Below are 20,377 nucleotides of genomic sequence, written 5' to 3'. Positions count from 1 at the left end.
ACTCACGAGCAGTAGCTCGGTCGAGGGCAAACAATTCAACCCATTTAGTGGCGCAATCTTCGACAATGAAGATCCACTGTTTACCGGTTTCGGTCTTGGGTAATGGTCCAAACAAGTCAATAGAGATGATCTCAAAGCGCTGAGAATACACGGGAGTTCGAAGTAGTCCAGCCGGCTTCTGATTCGTTGCTTTGTAACGGGCACATTCAGGACAGTTCTTCACATAGTCAGCGATGTATCTTCGCATGCCAGTCCAGTAGTAGCGCTTTGCAATCCTATGATAAGTTCCTTCTTCCCCATAGTGTCCAGCTGCTGGATCATCATGGTGATACCGAAGTATGGATTCACGCTCGTTGTTCGGTATGACCAATTGGGCCTCTTCTGAGTCGGCATCTGGGGCATATCTGTAAAGCACTCCTTGGTTCAACACGAATCCACGTTCTGTCCAGTTCGCGTAATCTTCAGTTTTCCGGGTAGATTCAAAGCTTTGAATAATTTTCCTCAAATCTTCGTCGCCAAGTTGGGACTCTCGAATAGTTCTAGGAGTTCTTGCTGGTAGGTCAGCCACAAATATATTCAAAACTTCGCGAGAATTCACTTCAGCACAGACTGGGCGTGACAACATATCAGCTATACTATTCACTTTTCCAGGTATATACTGTACTTTCAGGTTGAAAGATTGTAATTCCAGCGCCCATCTTGCAAGTCTTCCCGATGGCGATTTGAGATTGAGAAGCCACTTCAATGGTTGATGGTCGGACGCTACCGTTATTTCCGCTCCTTCAACATAGCCACGAAATTTCTTTAAGGCCCAGACTACAGCAAGAGCCTCCCTCTCCGTCGTAGAATAGTTTTGTTCCGCTGCTGTGAGAAGTCTGCTAGCATACTCAATAGGGTGTTCATCCGACCCTTGGCTTTGGAGTAACACAGCTCCAAGGGTATAGTTGCTTGCATCAGTGCGAATAATATATGGTATGGTTCCATCAGCCTGTTTCAACACAGGAGGGCTGGTCAGCCTCTTTTTAACGCCTGTTGCTGGAGGGTTTCCCAATGCCACTGAACCTTCTTCTTTGTCAGATCACTGAGTGGACGAGAAATTTCGGCAAAATCCCGTATGTATCTACGGAACCAGGAGCATGTCTGAAGGAAGGATTGTAGCTCCTTGATGTTCCTTGGTGGGGGGATTTTTTGAATTGAAGAGACCTTGTCGGGATCTACTTCGATACCCTCAGAAGTAATCCAAAATCCTAGATATTTTACACGAGAGCACGCGAACTGACATTTCTCTCTGTTCGCATGAAGTTTGAAGACAAGGAGCCTTTCAAAAACAGCTTGTAGATCTGCACAGTGTTGCTCAAAGGTATCTGACAAGATTATGATGTCATCAAGATAAGTGAGAGTAAGAATGTCTCCAAGTCCACTTCTGAATCGATCTATTAGCCTCTGGAAGGTGGCAGGAGCATTTCGCAACACAAACGGCATTCGTAGATATCGGTAAGTACCAAAAGGACACACAAAAGCCGTTTTGTCTTGGTCAGTGGGATGCATCTTCACCTGGTGATAGCCTGATCGGAGGTCAATAGTTGTCATGAAGGATTTAGGTCGAGCCTCATGGAGCAGGTCGTCCATTCGTGGAAGAGGATAAGAGTCAGCAACGGTGATGACATTGAGTTTCCTGTAGTCGACGCACAAGCGAATTGTACCATTAGGCTTGGAGATGAGTACCACGGGGGACGCATATGGGGATTCGCATTCCTCAATTATCCCTTCAGCCAAGAGCTTGTCGATTTCTTGTTTCAGAATCTCTTTTTTGGTGGGATTCATTCTGTATGGAGGAACAGCTACGGGCATATGGTCACCTGTGTTGATGCGGTGTTCGATGAAAGTTGTCGGTTCTCCCCCTGGTTTGAAACATCTCTGATACTTTTCAAGGAGAGAATCAAGGACTTCACGTTGCTGATGGGTGAGGTGGGTACCTTCATCTTCACGAAGTCGATATGAGGGTGATTCAGCAGGTAGTGCCAGCAGGAGTGCACTGTTTTCCGATGGGCTCTCGATGAACGGATATCGCGTCTCAGGAGCTTCAGAGAAGTACCACTTTCCTTGCTGAACGTCCAGGACGATCCCGGCATCTCCGAGAAAGTCCATACCGAGAAGGGTTCGGTTTTCTCTGGCGTGTGGAAGCACCATCAACTCGGTGGGAACCATTTTACCTTGGACGTTGATGTCCACAGTCGTTGTTAGTACTTCGGCTCTACGAGCATATCCATCGGCTAGTCTCATAACGATAGTCTTGCGGGAAAAGGGCAAGCCATGTTCTTGTAGGAGATGGTATAGCTTCTCCCCTGCCACTGAATGTGTGGCACCCGTGTCAGCACACACTGCTCCACGCTTATGACAGATCATGACTTCGATAGCATTTCTTTGACGTCTCTCAGTTGAGAAACTGTAAAAAGCCAAGGCGTCGACACTATCTTCTGGGGTGTTCGTAGCAGGATTACACGTTCGACATCGGGACTTGACGACACCAGGTTCTCCGCATCCGTAACATCTTAGGATATGACTGCTACTGGCATCTTTCGATTCCATATTAGGATGGGATGATAAACTGTATAAATCCAAAGCGTTGACACTGGGTCCTGGTCTATCCGTTGGAGGATTACACGTTCGGCATCGGGACTTGGTAACACCAGGTTCCCCACAACCATAACATCTTAAGACAGGATGACGTCCTGCATCTTCCGATTCCGGATTCGCACGTTGATTAGAATGAAAGTCTCTTTGTCGCACTGGGGACCTAAGGGGTTCATGTTGCTTTGACTGCAACCTCTTCCTCTCATATTGGATCTCGCTCTTTTTGTTTCGAAGGTTATCATAAGCATCCAGCTTCTCCACGATCTCTTCAAGGGTAGTCCACTCGCTCCAAACATCCAGAAAATGTTCTTTAACTTCAGGTGGGATCCTCTTCTTCATCTGATCCGAAATCATCAGATCTTTCAGCTCTTCAAAGTTTCCAATGTTCAGTTCGGACAGCCAGCCTTCAAAGTAACTTTGGATCTCGAAATGATAGTCCTTCCAGGTACTTCCAGGTGCTTTTCTGTGAGTAGAAAAGAGCTGCCGGAACCTTTCCGCACTCAGCTTGAAACGGCGTAAGAGAACCTCCCGGATGTGGTCGTAATCATGGGCCTTATCTTCAGGTTCTCGAGCAATGAGTTTAGCAACTTCATTCGGCAAAACTCCCAGCAGATACGCAACCCAGTTCACCTTCTCCACTTTCAAGAATTTTAGTTGTCTTTCAAACAACTTTAGGAATAGCGACATATCATCTTCACTCGGATTGAAATTCGGGATCAACCTCTTCACGTCGAACTTGGGCTGATCGATGAGAGCGACGGATGGCTCTTCTGCCGGTTGCGAGAGTCGTTGAAACTCAAGCTGCAACCGCATCTTTTCAAGTTCAAACGAACGTTCTCGTTCCTTTTCTTCGGCGATCCTAGATTGTTCCTTTTCTTCGTCGATTCTAGCTCTTTCCTCAGCTATTCTAGCTCGTTCTTCTTCTCTTTCCTCAGCTATTCTAGCTCGTTCTTCTTCTCTCTCTCTTTCTCCGATAATAGTAGCCAGCAGGGATTTCACGAATTCTTCCTCATAACCGGAGGACTTTGTTATTATGTGCTTGAGATCTACTACACGCGAATCATTCGGAACTTCCTCTCCTAATTCTAGAGCGAGTAGGATCAAATCACGTTTCTTACCTTTGGCCAAGTACGCCATTTCGATTTTAGGAGCTATCAGGAACCTCACAGTTGATTTCGAATGTCCGTTTCGTACTGCCTTGAGTTCGAGCCACGACGTTGGGCGCCAGTTTTATAAGGGGACGTCGGGTAGGAGGTGCGTCTCTTTTCCGGGAGATGGCGGAATATATCTAAATCCTTGGTATTGGAGGGGTGTCCAATTAAAGCACGAAACTGCGGAGCTTAACGAAGAAGACTTTATTTCGAAGCACACTCAAAACAGACAACCGTACAGAACGGAAGCCACATTCCAACTCACGTTCTCTTCTCTTGGAAGATAGATTTACTCTTCTCAACTTCTTTTAACAACGTATAAACAAACAAAACGCATTAGGTGCTGTAAGGCCACAGAGAGTTAGTAAAAATATCCATACTGGGAAAATAGATTCGTTACAAACATATTTTACTTCGAAGTGCTACTTTTTCACTTTTGAAGTTTCTTTCTGTTGCTCCCTTAATCGGCTGGCGTGGCTAACTTTCAACTTCATTTTCACCCGTGGCGTTCTTAGATTATACTAGGGCCATATTGGCCCCGGTTGAGACCAACTGATTTAGAACAGTTCTTAGATTAGAATAACGTTCTTCAACCACTGGTTCGGCAGATCGGCGCCGGTCCACGGAACATTTTGTCCAGTTCTTGCAGCTGGTAAATACTTTAATTTCAGATTCATTTAACCCCCTTTACGATCAGGGACATAATATTGCGTCCGAACGCCAGTGTAATAAATTCAATCAAGTTGATTTTCTTCAACGTCTTATAACGATAAACTGATAACGAGCAATTGAGATAACGATGGTGGTTCTCAGATTTTTTCTCCTTCTCGTCCTTCACAGCATCCTCCCCACACAGGGCCGTCTTATGAGCATCATGGCCTCCGGGACAAGTTATATTTCTGAGGCTCTACCTGGCCAATTGTGGAAAATTTCAACCGGTTTTTGTTTTTCTGATGCCCCTCTTTTCTTGAGGCCCCCGGGCCCAGGCGTTAAGACGAAACTGATAATCAGCAACCATTTTCAATCCACTGCTGGATGAAGGTCTCCTCTAAATTTTTTCATTCTGCTCTGTCTGATGCTTTAGCCATCCAGTTGATTCCAGCCACTTTCTTGATCTTGTCACTCTATCTTGCGTGGGGACACCTTCTCGGACGTTTAACACCATGGGGTACCAATGTAGAATACTTGTGGTCCATCTGTTGTCCTGTCTTCTTGCAATATGTCCAGCCCATTTACATTTCAAACGTTTAATTCTTTCTATGATATCATATACCTTCCGTATTCCCGGCGAGAGAGTAATGAAAAATAGCATTTCTTATCGCTCATAACCGCGACCTCCATGACGTCACACAAAGCCGTTTCTTATCCTTAACATTTTCGATAATCGCTTATCATGTTTCACCACTACGAGAGCTATAGCTGTCACACTGCAACATGTTGCAGTTGCTGTGTCAACGTTGTACTTTCTTTGATTTATCTTATGTTTATACCTTTCTTTATAATAATAATATTAATAATAATAATAAAACAGAAGAAGATACACCGAGCCGTCGACTGTCACATGGGAAAGGGAAGAGGAATCCATATGACGATGTATTTACGAATTGCTGTGGATGGGAAAAAGAGAAACTGAACCAACCTTCAATAGACGCGTGTCTTCATCTACCTCACCCCCAACTATTAAATGATAAGTACCAGGAGAAGGGAAGACTATCACTCACTGGTCGCGGCTAAATTCTGCTGATACCATGCCCCAAGTGAATTTCGAAGGGCCGAGATAAACGCAAAGATCCATAAAAATTGTTAAATTATGCGTTTAAAAATATCGAAATATGGAGGAATTGAAAAAATATGTTCTAAAAATGTTTTCAATATGTTCCATGAAAATATTCAAAAATATACGGGAAAAAAAAAAAAAAAAAAATATATATATATATATATATATATATATATATATACAAGCTGATTCAGAAAAGATGGGGAAATCTTCAAGAGGTGACAGTACACACCGATACAAACAATTGTCATCAAAAAATGCAGGGCTGACATGAAACGCAAAAGCGGTAGCTCGTTTCGATGCGGCCGCTCAGCAAACGTTAAAATGGCATTCCTGTTGAAATTTATCGGGAGAAAAGAAATTCAAGCTTGCAACCGTTCTAACAGTTTTAACGTACGGGATAATGGCGCACTTCGGTAATACTGAAACAAACAGACATACATTTTATTTACGGAGGTGAAAACGGAAGTATCGCAGAGGCAGCATGAATGTACGGTGAGCGTTTTCCTCACAGGTGGTTGCCCAATCCGCAAACATTTGCGCGCTTATTATTACTATGTTGTGCCCTGTAGCACGTTTGCATTTATTTTAGACCACGCAATGTTTGATGAAAATCGTTTGTTTTTGTGTGTACTCTACCATCTCTTAAAGTTTTTCCCCATCTTTAATTTTGTGAAAACCATGTGCTCCCCTAATTGTTTTGAGCAGTGTACATACATATATATACTTTGGCCCGGGGATCACCGGCCAAAGTATATATATCACGGCATCACAACACTAGAGTCGCACTCAAACTGTTAGGTACACGCACTTATACTTCCAGCACAACTCTCTAGATAGTAAATTGCCCATGGCGGTAGACCTGAGTTGCGCTCGGTTTGAAAGAAAGACGGCATCACAACTTAAATGCCACTTTGTTGTATTTAGATTAAGAAGAAAAGTCCCACCTCTTTTTTTCAATAGTTCAGATTGGTTTGGTTCCTTTTAAATAAAAGCAGTCCAGATAGTGTCGGCCGCGTAGTTAAAGCGCCACAACATGAGATACAGTGTGGGCGACAGAGATTATCCATTCGCGAAATGTGTATCCACCCTCGAAAATTTGTTGGACTATGCAGATTGGACAACCCATTTACTTTGAAAAAATTGATCATACTTACTTGCCTTTGACAGATATCACCAGGCATATAACTTCAACGTAAATGATGAGCTTGAACGTATTCAGTAATTAAATGTATGTATCTTTTACATTAAAAGTCTGTTTGAACAATGTTTGACAATTAAATAAATATATAGTACTGTATAAGATTCGCGTCCATATAGTGTAAGGTTATAAAATTGGCTAACAGATGGCAGCAATAAATTGTTTTTGTTCGGATGGAATGGATTGCCATCTATTGACATAAATACTGAGAGATCAACTCTGCTCGCCCTTTGTGAGGGTTTTTTTTTTGTTTTCCCAAAAACTAAAAAAGAACCACTGATCACAATCTTAAAGAAAGTATAGAAGCCGAATACCTCTTCTAGTAAGATCAGAATAAGTTGAAAATTTGCATGAAGATTCTTCAACTAGTTTTCATCCCATGCCCCGCGAATCCGAGTTTTTTGCTGTGGCCCGCCGACAATTTTTAGAAAATGGTTACTTTACAGAGAAGACGATTAAATTCCAAAAAAAAAAAAAAAAAAACAATTCGTTAAACAGGTCTCTGTCCACTGGAATCTGTACTACGGTATTTAGAACTGTGAGATACTTTCCGGATTCAACAGAAACGCTGTGCACTTGGCATTAAAAGACAATCAGGTTACCTGCAGCATTCGATCAACACAGAAAATACATATTCGGAATTTTTCCCTTCAAACAATCTTGACGGATCAAAGCGTCTACCTGACAAAAAGATTAACGCGCTTAAGATCACTAAAAATAAAAACCAGGAAGAAACAGACTCTACGGACGATCTAAACAACGAGCTTGAAGATGGAGAATTGATCAACTCAGTAAATGCTGAACCAGGGATCTCAGATGGAACTGTTTTACAACCACATAAACGCAGATCCCTCAAGAAGTTGGTAATATGGAATCAACAGGTTGAAGTACAAGAGATTTCTTCCGATCGAGCTACAGAAACGCAGAAGACTAAGCCAAGCAGCATTGAAGAACGCCTTATTCAACTTGCAGCGCCTAGACGGAGTGGTACAGAGAGTAAAACTTCCTAATGCAGCTCTTTGCATGGTGATAAGATCTTTACAGTTCTTCTTTTCCCTAACTATCCAGAAGACAAAGAACTTATACCGAATGCCCTAATAAAGTATCTTGATAAACTACATTTAAATGGAAATATCAAGGGAATTAGACCAGTCCAGAGGGGATACGCAATAGACCGAGAACGAGAAGATGATGCCCGGACCCTCATAGATAGTCCAGCAATTAAAAGTTTTTAATGAAGTTATGACAGCTCGTGCCCCTAAAACGAGAACTGCTATTATAGTTCAGAACGTACCAACTTCAATTTCCACTGAGGACTTACGTACTCAGCTGGCAAAGTCGTTGAATATTGGATCAAGTGATATAATAACCAAATCACAGCTAAAGACATTTGATAATACTAAGTTTCATATGATAATAGAATTGGCGGACAATAAAAATCTCTATGAAGCACTTCTTCAAGGATGGATTGATTCGCCTCATCGATGATTTTATATTAAGACATTTGTACCTTCTCCCCGTTGCTTCAGATATCAAATTATGAGACATCATATACGGCGATTCCAAAGCAAAGTTGTTAAATGTGCCAAATGTGCTGGAAAACACGGTACGACAAAATGTAATAACACCAAGCGACTGTGCATTAACTGCATAACGTCATAACACAAACAATGGGACGAGATATCCCACTAATCATCCAACATATAGCACGAGCTGCCCTATATACAGATGGGCAACGGAAAGATCCACGGGCCAAAATCGAAAAAGGATTTATTTTCCCTCACCACAACTTAGAATAATGGCAGAATCACCTATTAACGAGAGATCTGAATTCACAAACAAAGGACGACAAGGACCCACAAGTAGGGGAAACTATCTAGGCTCTTCAGCTGGCGGGAAAAACATTCAGTACGCACCTTTACGGCCGTATTCACCAACACAGTTTCAACTGCAATCGCCGGTTAAACGATCAGCGATCGACACGGATTGGTTAAAATCCTTAATTTAACCAATCCGTTTCGATCTTCAATCCTTTCACCTGCGATTGCAGTTGAAACTGTGTTGGTGAATACGGCCGTAAATCAAGCACATGATATAGAAGAGGAGAATGGAAGGATTACGTCTCATCAATCACAGCAAGCATATATACAGCAAAGAGAGATCCAAGATGTCAGAACAGTTTCCTTCGAAACCCGCCCAACACATGAATTTGTAAGTACAGAACAACATTTCGACCAGGTTGAAGTTGAGGCTGCATCTCAACCGACACAGGTGACTCCAGAAGCAAGGTCTGTCTTCCTGAAAGATAAGCACGTGGCTCCTCTTCGAATATGTTTAGGGATCGACAAAGCGGAACCCGTCCGGGTCGATCTAAAATTTAATTTAAAATCATGTTTCTACCAAATAAAAATTAAAACTTACCCCTCTCGCATTATGAATGAAGTGATACACTGGGCAAGAATTAAACAACACTTAGTCGAAAAACAAAACTATTCTATTCTTTTCTTTTCTTAAATCAGAGTGACAGAAGACGTTCTACCCTTCTTTTCTCCTCAGTTACATGATGTGTACTACTGAAATATACTCACACAAAAAAAGGAAAAAGAAATAATAATAATAATACAGCTCGTACATATGGTACCTCTGCCTCCCTCTGTTGGGAAGCAGTGGGAGTCGCAACATCCTCCCACCATTGGAATTGCAGTGCGCCTAAACAAAATTCCAATTATACAAAATATTGCTCCGAAATAAACATTACTGTGCATAGAATCAAAAAATAGCTATATATATACACATGCAACTACAAAAGTTGAAAAATACATATGCTCTGCATAATAACCCATAATAAAAGTTAAAATTTCAAAATTTGAGTATATCAAACATGTATAAAAATGCATGACATTCATAAAATAAATACATATTATGCAGTGCGTCACATATTGTTGATTTTGTTTGCACACACGACTGTTGAGTGTCACAATATAAGTCTGTCCGGTATTTTCAGCTCTCGGCCGAATCTAGACCTTCTCTGTTCGCTGCATTTACTGACCGGATCTTGTGAGTCACTCAATTCTAACGGGTAAAGTCTTTGTACAGGTCGAACTAGAGTTCCAGATCTCGTTTGGAGTCTTACCACGCGCGTGCTACCGTCTCTGCTGGGAAGAACTTCTGTTATTCTGGCCATGGGCCACAACACTCTTTTCTTGTCTTCCAGTCCCACCAAGACCACATCGCCGACTTGGAAGTTCCTTCCTTGTTCACTTGACCGTTGAATCAGCTGACCCAAGTACTCCTTTCGGAAACGGCTTCTCAATTCACCTCGGAGCTTCTGGCGGTACTTGAGCCTAGCGTTGCAGCTCTTATGATCAATCACGTCAAGATCCGGAACTCCTGATGTTGGGATTTCTTGGAGAAAGGATGCTGGAGAAAGCGCCACCAGGTCGTCAGAATTCTCTGATACGAATGTGAGAGGTCTGCGGTTCACTGTAGCCTCAACGTCGCAAATGATCGTATAGAGTTCTTCAAAATGTAGAGATGATCGGCCTAGGACCCGCACTAAGAGTTCTTTGACTGATCTTATCAGTCTCTCCCACCATCCTCCCCACCAGGCTGCAGTAGGAGGGATGAATTTCCACTTGATTGGAGATAAATGCTTATCGTTGGTAACTTTAATCCAATCAATTAATTTTAGCGCATTCCAGAGGAGATTTTCTGCGTTCTCCTTCTCACATGCATCCACTAGTTTCCCCTTCGGGATGACTTTTTTCTGTGCTCTCAAGATGAATCTTCTCACCCAGCAAAAGATGCGCACAATGCGAGAGAAGTTAGAGAATTTTTTATACCAACTAATATTTTCATTATTATCATTAACGCTTAAATTTACAGAGAAAGATTTCTTTCTTTCTACAGTTACTAGACGCTCATCTGTATGCACTTCTAGACTAGGCCAGGTATCTCGATTCTCTTTCAACCATAACGGTCCCTTTACCAGGCAATCATTGAGTGAGGGACCCCCACCACTTTCACAAGAAGCATCAAATACAGGTCGGATTTTGGTGGTCAAACTATCAGGTTTTATGACAGGATGATGGGGCAAATAGTGACATTTTCGGTCTAACTCATTGTTGGGTACCTTTTCTATTACTCTTTCCTGTTCCCATTCATTAAGTACTCTTCCATAATCATCATAAGTAGAGGTTCTTTTCAGCTTGTGAGTAACGCTATACAACCTTTTCTCGGCTATGTGTCGATTGGAAGGAATACCTTGACGTCCGTCCAACCATGGTAATCCTACACAGTATCTACCATCTTGTTTCCTATCCAGTGATCCACAAAATTGTTCTTGAGCGTGCTCTTCCTCCTCTGCTTTAGTCATATGACTCCTGTTTTCGCCAATGCCAATTGTTTCCAAGCTCCATAATTCTGGAATTTTTAACTCCCTTATTGATAGATTTGTCACTGCCATAGTGCTAGCGGAGCGGTCAATTGGACATTTGTTATCATTCTTCTCCCCACATACTGTCCATCCCCACTTTGTTTCGATGGCGGTTAGACCACTTTGCAACTGTTTCACTCGTCCGGTCAAAATCTTACCATATATGTCTGCGCCTATCAGTACCTCCACTTCTGGGCAATTAGTTCCAACATCGGTTAACCATATTCTATTAATTTTGAGCTCTTCTAGTAGCTTACTGTCAAGGGCTAACCGTGGGATGCTTCCGCAAATCACTTCCTGACTCAAAAATTCGAATTCTAACTGTGTTTTTAAATATCTATCGGTTGTCCCCAGAGTTGCACGGAATCTCTTATGGGGCTTAGCACTGATTGTTGAACCCCCGAATAAGGTATGTGATATAGTTTCCACTGTGACGCATTCGAGGCCCAATTCTTCGGCTGTGGACCGTTTAATATACGACTTTTGCGATCCACAATCTAAAAGCACACGGACTTGCTTTGAGAACTTCCCCGTAACCTTAAGCTCTAATGTCATTAATGCCACAGATGAAGTACATTTCTCCTGAACAGATGTGCTTTGCACAGTGCTTGAATCTGAAGAAAGGGTTTTATTATCCTCTATCGTACGTCTATCTTTTGCCTTTTTCAAAGGTGTTTCGGGACATAGTAACGTGAGATGATTCTTATTACAAATATGACAACGGACGAGGGTACGGCAAAATTTTGCAATGTGATTTCTTTTAATGCATTTCATGCAGCATTTTTTTTCTTTAATTTTTTCTAATTTTGCATTCAGTGAAAGAGACATAGCCTCAAAACAATCTTTACTCTCATGTGAGGGACGATCACAAAAAATACAGTTCAACTTAACGTTCCCAGCATGTAGGTTTATTGCTGTGGGAAGGGGAGAATCTCCCTTTTTCTGTTTTTCTCGGGGTCGTTGATCCCTTCCTCCCTCGAATCCCTTTCTTGCCAACAACACCCTTTCCTCATTTTCTACTTCATGGTGCAGAAAAGACATGAGTCTCGTTAACCTTGAACTTGGTTGTCGTTGAGGGGGAAATTCTTCCTTGGGGATGGAGTGCACATCTGTGGAATTTTCTAAAGCGGGGGAGGAAGAATACGAATAGCGTTGCCAGGCCCTTAGAATTTCTTCTGACAAGCAACTTTCTACTAAGGGATATAGCCAAGCTCCATTGCTTTCGAAATCAACACCCATAGATTCTAAAGCTCGTAACTGAGCTTCTATGCTATCTACCAATTTTCCCAAGGGCAGCTTATTTTTGTTGTGGCCTGAATTATCAATTATCAATTTTAATAATTCTCTTACATAGACCTCAATCAATAATTCGGTTTTACCAAACCTCTGTTTTAAAGCATTAATTGCCTTTTCATAATTTTCCGTTGTGACAGGATATGCATTGATAAATTCTTTGGCTTTGGTTCCAGATTGCATAGCCTGGCACAAATAATGAAATTTATCAATTTCGCTCAATTCATCATTATCATGAATTTGTTTGAATTGAGCCCAAAACGGTAAATAATTGATTAACTCGCCATCAAACTTCTTAAGATTAATTTCTGGCAATTTATACTGAGGACGTCTATTCGAACTAATGACAGATTCTGCCTTACTGCCCTGTTCTGGACTGGCATTTTGTAATGCCTTATTTACCAAACGTTTGATGGTAATAAACACATCTCTATACTCTTCGGTGGTATCATATTCTTTTGAGACATCATCATCACTAACATCTTTCAAGTCTAGAAGTGCATCTAGAACCGAACCGTCTAGATTTTCTAGTTTTTCTTTTAACTCTTCAAGCTTGGTAAATTTATCTAGAATTTCACTCTGATTCACTAGTTCATTACCTAATTCCTCTTTAAGAGAGTTTACCGTTTTTGTGAATGAACTTCTAATTGGCTTTCGTTGTCTAACTAACTTTTCCATGATGTTCCATGATGTTGGTATTTTATTTCTTCAAATAAAATACCTTCGATTAAAATCTAAACTTATTTCACTTGGAAAATCCAAAAATTGTTTTTCAACTAAATCTAAAATTATTTCATTTAAAAACTCTTAAAATCAAAAATTCTTAATCCTGGCTGGCTCGCCACTTGTTTAGGGATCGACAAAGCGGAACCCGTCCGGGTCGATCTAAAATTTAATTTAAAATCATGTTTCTACCAAATAAAAATTAAAACTTACCCCTCTCGCATTATGAATGAAGTGATACACTGGGCAAGAATTAAACAACACTTAGTCGAAAAACAAAACTATTCTATTCTTTTCTTTTCTTAAATCAGAGTGACAGAAGACGTTCTACCCTTCTTTTCTCCTCAGTTACATGATGTGTACTACTGAAATATACTCACACAAAAAAAGGAAAAAGAAATAATAATAATAATACAGCTCGTACATATGGTACCTCTGCCTCCCTCTGTTGGGAAGCAGTGGGAGTCGCAACAGAATAATCAAAACTGCAGAAGGCAAATCAGTGGAATTGTTCAGACGATTTTCCCAAATGTCACCTTCTATGTATACAAGTACATCATTTGATGTGGTTACAGCTACAGAAACTCATTCAAAGATACATGGTTACCAATTCAAGTCAAGATAAGCATCAACCAAGTTTACTAATTCTGTCTGCTTTGAACCCAAGAAAAACTAATAATGGTCTCTTTAATGCATCCATTTAGATTATTACAATTTAATGCTAATAAGAGCAAGATTGCAACTGATCTCCTGATGAGAACAATACAAGAACAAAGAATTGATGTCACACTTCTTCAGGAACCAAGATATCTACACGGTAGATTTCCAGGTATCCCAGGGAATCGGCATCGATGGCTATCGTTCAACAAGAAGGCAGCAATAATTATAATTAATAATGATATTTCAGGAGCAGTATTTGCAATATACGAAAATAGTATTGCAATCAAACTTGCTACGAGCAATGGCGATGTGATTCCTTCATCTTCCTATTCCTCACCGTATAAAAAATTGGAAATAACTTTGAATGAACTAAATCAAATTATTGGTAAGGCTAATATAAGACTCCGCTTCTCATCACTGCTGATCTCAACGCTCACCACACTAGCTGGGGGTACCGAGATATCAACAACAGAGGACTCAGATTACTTGACCTAATCAGAGCCAACTACCTTCACCTACTCAATAACGGGGACCAGACCTATGACCTCGCCGGGTCTACAGGATGTCCGGATGTATCTTTTTTGAACTCGTCACTTATTGACATTGCACGCTCGAAAGATATTCGTTGGAAACTTAAAGAATAAGGCCTTTAGAAGTACGTTATTAATGGCGTCCGCACCCGGAGCTTTTCTGTCGTTGAGTCTTAATAAATTTCCGGATACACCCATCCCCCGGGAAAACTTCGATATCTCTCTGAGATGGGAAGCGGGGTGTGTCCGTTCCTTCAATGTTCAATGTCGTTGAGTCTCTTCGTAACCATCATAAATAATTCTTATTATCATATTTTTCGCTGTTTTTGACGTGTATGATCTCTTTCTAAGAAACAAAAAACTCAATTTTTCAAAAACTCTCCAGCTCGAAATTTTTTTCTTTCCTGTCATTTTCGAGATAGATGTTTGACTGTATTCACCATGGCGTGGCACTGCACCATTCGGAACGAGTCTCCAAAATTGAAAATTTTCACAATAGTGTACATGTTGTTACTTTCTTTGCAATTACTTTTGGCCTGCTCCCCCCCCCCCGTTCACCTTATCACATTTGATGAGCACATTTGTGTGCGTCAATCAATTCAGTTCAATGAATAGATAATTAAGATTTCCGTCTGACAATGGCGCTTTCTTTTCGAATAATTTAAGAAATATTGCTGTTTTTCGGAGTGGAGAAATCGTTTATTCACCTGTTAAAAAGACGACAATAATCGTCACAGACATGATTGTCATTAGTCTACATATTGCGTTACTGATCACTGATTCTTCAGTCATTCACCAACCGGGTTTGCTCTCCCATCAATTAGAGTCTCTTTCTCAAGAGCCCTTGCTGACTAAGAAGCAATATTTTCGTATATTCTATGCCGAAAATGGAGATAACATTAGCACACATTAAGCTCGGAGCTTTATTCCAAGTTTACATCTGCTTTATTTCCGTATCGCAGGCGATAAATGTAAGTTTTTATTTATTATTATTTACCGTTATTTTTTGTTCTGGTTATATACAGGGTGATTATAAAAAAACTATCCCGACATATGGGCCCCTAACTATCATACCATTCACAGAAACTGAATGAAATTTTGTCATAAGGTATTTTGATGTATGCCCTCAAGAATGATATGGAAAACAACAGCATCACTCTAACAGTTACGTTTGCAGTGAGAAAATTTCGAAAATATCAAATGGCAACACCAAGTTTTTTGTATTGGAATGCGATCTCCATTGTGAGAAACCCTAAATAGCGTTTGAACGGCAACTGTAGCATGAAAATCACCGGCGGTAGATAGGCTAAAAGTGAGGACAACCAATAAAGACAGAGAAGCAGCATAAAATAAAGCATTTGATTGTGTTTGACAAATTTTCCACATGACCTTGTGGAGGACTAATCAGGCTGGGATCTCAGCCGGAAAAACGGTGTAACGAATGAAACGAACATTAATGCTCTGGTGCACGGCAAAGTCCTTTTTACTTTTTCCTTGCCTAGCTCCGGGGATTTTCGTGCTACAGTTGCCGTTCGAACGCTATTTAGTGTTTTTCAGTATGGAGATCGCATTCCAATACAAAAAACTTGGTGTTGTCATTTGATATCTTTGAAATTTTCTCACTGTAACCGTAACTGTTAGAGTGACACTGTTGTTTTCCATATCATTCTTGAGCGCATACCTCAAAATACCTTATGCCAAAATTTCATTCAGTTTCTGTGAATGGTATGATAGTTAGGGGCCCATATGTCGGGATAGTTTTTTTATAATCACCCCGTATATATATACAGTGAAACCTGTATGAGACGGAAACCTGTCTTAAACGGAATCAAATATAGTCTGTTTAATGATTAGTGCTTTTATTTGCACCTTTATAAAACGGAAATCGGTCTAAAACGGAATATTATTTCAGTCTATTGACGTTCCGTTTCGTACAGGTTTCACTGTATTTATTTATTTTTTGCGTTACCTCATACGTGTATATAAATATCTGTTTGTATTATTTTATTTATCAAAGTTAGGAACGTTATTTCACAAATAAAATGGGCAAATTTTCATTTTTTTCGTCACGCTTAGGCATTTAACAAGGTTAAATGCTTGTCTTTGTTTTTTTTGGTCAATCGGGTAGAAAATTGTTTTCCCCGTTGATTTCGGAGTATTTTTACATGTATTTATAGCTTAACACATGTAGAAATATCATCCAAATAAATTTAAGAAATAGGATGAATTTATTTCAAAGTTGTAACGTTAAAAGAGAAAACTTCGGGGGAGGATTGAGTTTTCATCCATGACAGTGACAAGGAGCCTAACAAAGCAAGCACCTTGAATTTTCACTTCGTGGCGAAGTGGAATTGATTGCCTACCAAGCCGCAGTTGTCTGTACGGTGGAATAAGCCGATTGGACCAGGCAGTCCCTTCACTGCACATATGTTCTCGAAAGGTGTATTCATACGCATCCATCTCGGCCACTAGACTCCAGCTTCGTCTCAGTCTAGTTGCCTCTATTAGCCTTTTCGTTCACACCCATCAGGCGCCGACCGTCCAGTCTGATCACGTTTTGGCTTCTTTGCGAGGGCATATTTGACAAATCGGAAGACCACCGGAAGGCTCCAATTTCCAAAGTTAAAGTAAAATTATTTTTTGAATTTTTTTTCTCACTCCTATGCTACTCATTCCTACGCTCACTTGCTCACTGCCATCTCATTCACTCATGACTTATGCTCACTAACTTGCTCGTTCCCTACTTCTCTGATAAAATTTTCACTGTTATGCTCATTTGCTCACTGTTATGCTCATTTGCTCACTGTTATGCTCATTTGCTCACTGTTATGCTCATTGGCTCACTGTTATACTCATTTGCTCACTGTTATGCTCATTTGCTCACTGCTATTATCACCGGCTCATTCACTACTTTTGTGCTCACTCGCTCACTAACTTGCTCACTCACTCACTACTTTTGCACTAACTTCACATTAATTCTGAATGTAGTGAATGAACAAGTTAGTGAGCAAGTTAACATAGGAATGAGTAAACGGCAAATCAGCGAGAAACGGAATGAGTGAAAGACAAATCAGCGAGAAACGGAATGAGTGAAAGACAAATCAGCGAGAAACGGAATGAGTGAAAGACAAATCTGAGAGCAAGTGAGCACCGAAATGAGTGAATGAGCAAGTTAGTGAACAAGCGATAATAAAAATGGTGATCGATCAAATAAGTGAGCAAGTAAGCACGGAAGCAGTGAATGATCAACATAGTAAGTGAGCATAGGAATGAGTGAATTAGAATTAGTGAGCAAAGAGTGAATGAGTGTATGGCAAATCAATGAGCAAGGAAACACTGAAGTTGGTGAATGAGAAAATCAGTGAGCAAGTGAGCATAGGAGTGGTGATTGATCAAATAAGGGAACACAGAAATAGTGAATGAACAAATCAGTGAGCAAGTGGACACAATATTAGTGAATGAGTAAGTTAGTGAGCAAGTGAGTATAGGGAGGAGTGGAAATCAGTGAGCAAGTAAGCAAAGGAAGGGGTGAATGAGCAAATAAGTAAGCAAGTGAACACGGTATTAGTAAATTAGTATGCAAGTGAGCGTAAGAATGTGTGGATGAGATGATCCGTGACCAAATGAGCATAAGAATGAGTGAATGAGCAAATGAGTGAAAAGGGAGGAGCATAGGATTGGTGATTGAACAACTAAGTGAGCAAGTGAACGTAGTAATAAGTGAATGAGCATATCAGTGAGGGAGGTAGTGAAAATAGGAGTGCCTCTTGAGCAAATAAGTGAACAAGTTAGTAAGCAACCGAGCATAAGAGTGAGTGAATGAGCAAATTAGTGAGCAAAGGGAGCATGTGAATGAGCGATTGGGAAAATCATTTGGCAAATTAATACTCACTGACTTGCTCATGATCGCGCTCATTAGCTAAGGTCGTTGAATTGCTTGTTGGTAAATTGCGTGGTAGTGACTGGAACCTGAATTGATGTGTATGAATATTCCTTAAGGCAAGAAAATATCAGTCACCCGCAGTGTAGTTGTTACTGCACTCGCCCGAAAGGCAAGGGGACGGCGGGGATCGATTCTCCTCAGATACATATCCCTCCTTCCTGAAAATTCATCTCCGCTTGGTATCCAGTAATTAATCCTTTGAACTCGAAAGGTGACTTTCGGTCACCACTTGGTTTGACGCGATAATTAGAGCGGTAACGATGTTTATTTAGGCAATATCGCTTCATGAGGGCATTCAACAATGCATGCGTACAAAACAACTGCCAATCTTTAATCTTAAATACGTTTTTTTTACATTTATTGTTACATATGCGTCTTCGCGTTAGTTCGAACTCGACATTCGTGACAACAGGAATATTATTTTCGAAGTTACGAAGCCCAATAAGCATGGAATACGATTGATGAAGAACGAAATTACGTCTATGCATAGATTACTTGCGAAATCTTTTTAATTTATCTTTAAGAAGTCCACCAAATAATGCGGAAAATCGTCTCGAGTTGCTGGTTCACCCGAGCGAGAAAGGCCTCGAGTGCAAAGGGTTAATACGTTGTATGAGCAATAGGAAATGACGTCGTTTTTCTGAGTACAGTATGTTTATTAAATGTCTACCCTAGTCGAGTGTTACGTTGATTGGTAAATACGTTAATTTTCATAGATTCAAGAATCTCCGAACCTACCTTCCATTAGAGAACCTTCCCTTTTGAGAAATGAACATCTTGAGGAGCGAAGTAAGAGCACATTTATCTTTCACGAGACGTGTTACTAACACTTTTAAAAGCATGATATGAATAGAATTTTCGTGTTAAGAGAAATTCGAGTTCAAAAACCCGTTTTCGTTTCACTGTCAGATAACTGTGTCTTTTTGAAGTGTCTGCATGAATTCATTTCGTTGCTATTGCAGGACCGTTTTGCCATTGTCCCAAAATAGAACATATCGTCGGTGGACAACCCGCTGCTCAAGGGATGTTCCCGTTCAATGTAAGTTTGTGCTTCATTTCAAGTTTTGTTAAACAGTAATTCCACGAATAAAAAATTTCTGTCAGTTATTGGTGTGATTGGTTGGGTCATGTGTGACGTGGTAAATCGAAAAGGTGAGTTCCGAATATTTCATCGTCGATGTTAATGTGAGCTATAAACTGTCGAGCTATGACTTCCATGTTGGTTAAAGAGCATTACATTGAATTTTGTAGCGGCGATAAAATTTATTACAGTGAATCACTGTGCAAATTTCCTTCTCACAAGGTTTACATCGAACTCCAAAAAATACGAGAGACAACGGAAATAGAAGTTACTGCAGGTAGCAGTTGTAGCGGGACATTAGTGACGGACAGACACGTGATGACGGCTGCTCATTGCTTAAAACGGTAAGTATATAAATTAAATACAAACGTGATATTCAACTTCATACATGTGAGCTGAGAGTTCTGAACTTCCACACGTGATCAAATCGAATAAATCAGCGTTTCTAAAGCTATGGACCGTGGACCATCTCTAGTCCGTGACGACGGTACAGGTGGTTCGCCGACAGTATTAATACATGGGCAAATGAATGGAGCATTTAGCGTTGATAATTGCATAGTCGCTCATTTTGGTTCAAACAACCCACGGATCTCTTATGAGTTGAATGGTGTCACTATCCTGGATGCAACTAGGGTCATCGATTTGGGAATTCTCATTGACGAGCGGCTTAGGTTTTCTGAACATTGTTCAGCGAATAGAATGCTTGGTCTCATTTTCAAAAAGATCTCTTCGCGTTCTCTTAAAGTCATTCTTCCACTTTTTAGAGGCTTAGTTCGTCCGGGTATATGACATCCATATTCGTTATGGGCATCTTTTTCTCAGCCATCTCGTTGGGCATTTTGCCTGTTGTGGTGTCGTTTTTGTACTTCTATTTGTATAAATGGTGTAAAATGTAAACAAAGAAAATTGTATCGACATTTTAATATTGAAAAATAAATTATCGTAACGA

General features: G+C 40.5%; 1 protein-coding gene across 2 annotated transcripts in view; it reads left to right on the top strand.

The window, feature by feature from the left end:
• LOC149065111 (uncharacterized) overlaps window positions 1-20,377 on the top strand; it is a 55,472-nt gene that overhangs the window by 12,073 nt on the left and 23,022 nt on the right. The window contains exons 1-3 of one of the 2 annotated variants that reach the window (XR_016195682.1): window positions 15,211-15,375; window positions 19,310-19,386; window positions 19,651-19,772. The gene's annotated coding sequence lies outside the window, so the exon portion shown is untranslated. Of the gene's footprint in view, window positions 1-15,210; window positions 15,376-19,309; window positions 19,387-19,650; window positions 19,773-20,377 lie in introns of those variants that run through there. The other variant, XR_016195681.1, reaches the window with a different exon arrangement.

Source organism: Pholcus phalangioides, unplaced genomic scaffold (genome assembly GCF_987345545.1).
Source record: "Pholcus phalangioides strain wild (caught in Gottingen) unplaced genomic scaffold, Ppha-v1.0 ptg000041l_1, whole genome shotgun sequence".
Lineage (NCBI taxonomy): Eukaryota > Metazoa > Arthropoda > Arachnida > Araneae > Pholcidae > Pholcus > Pholcus phalangioides.
This window is presented reverse-complemented; position numbering and strand designations above follow the sequence as displayed.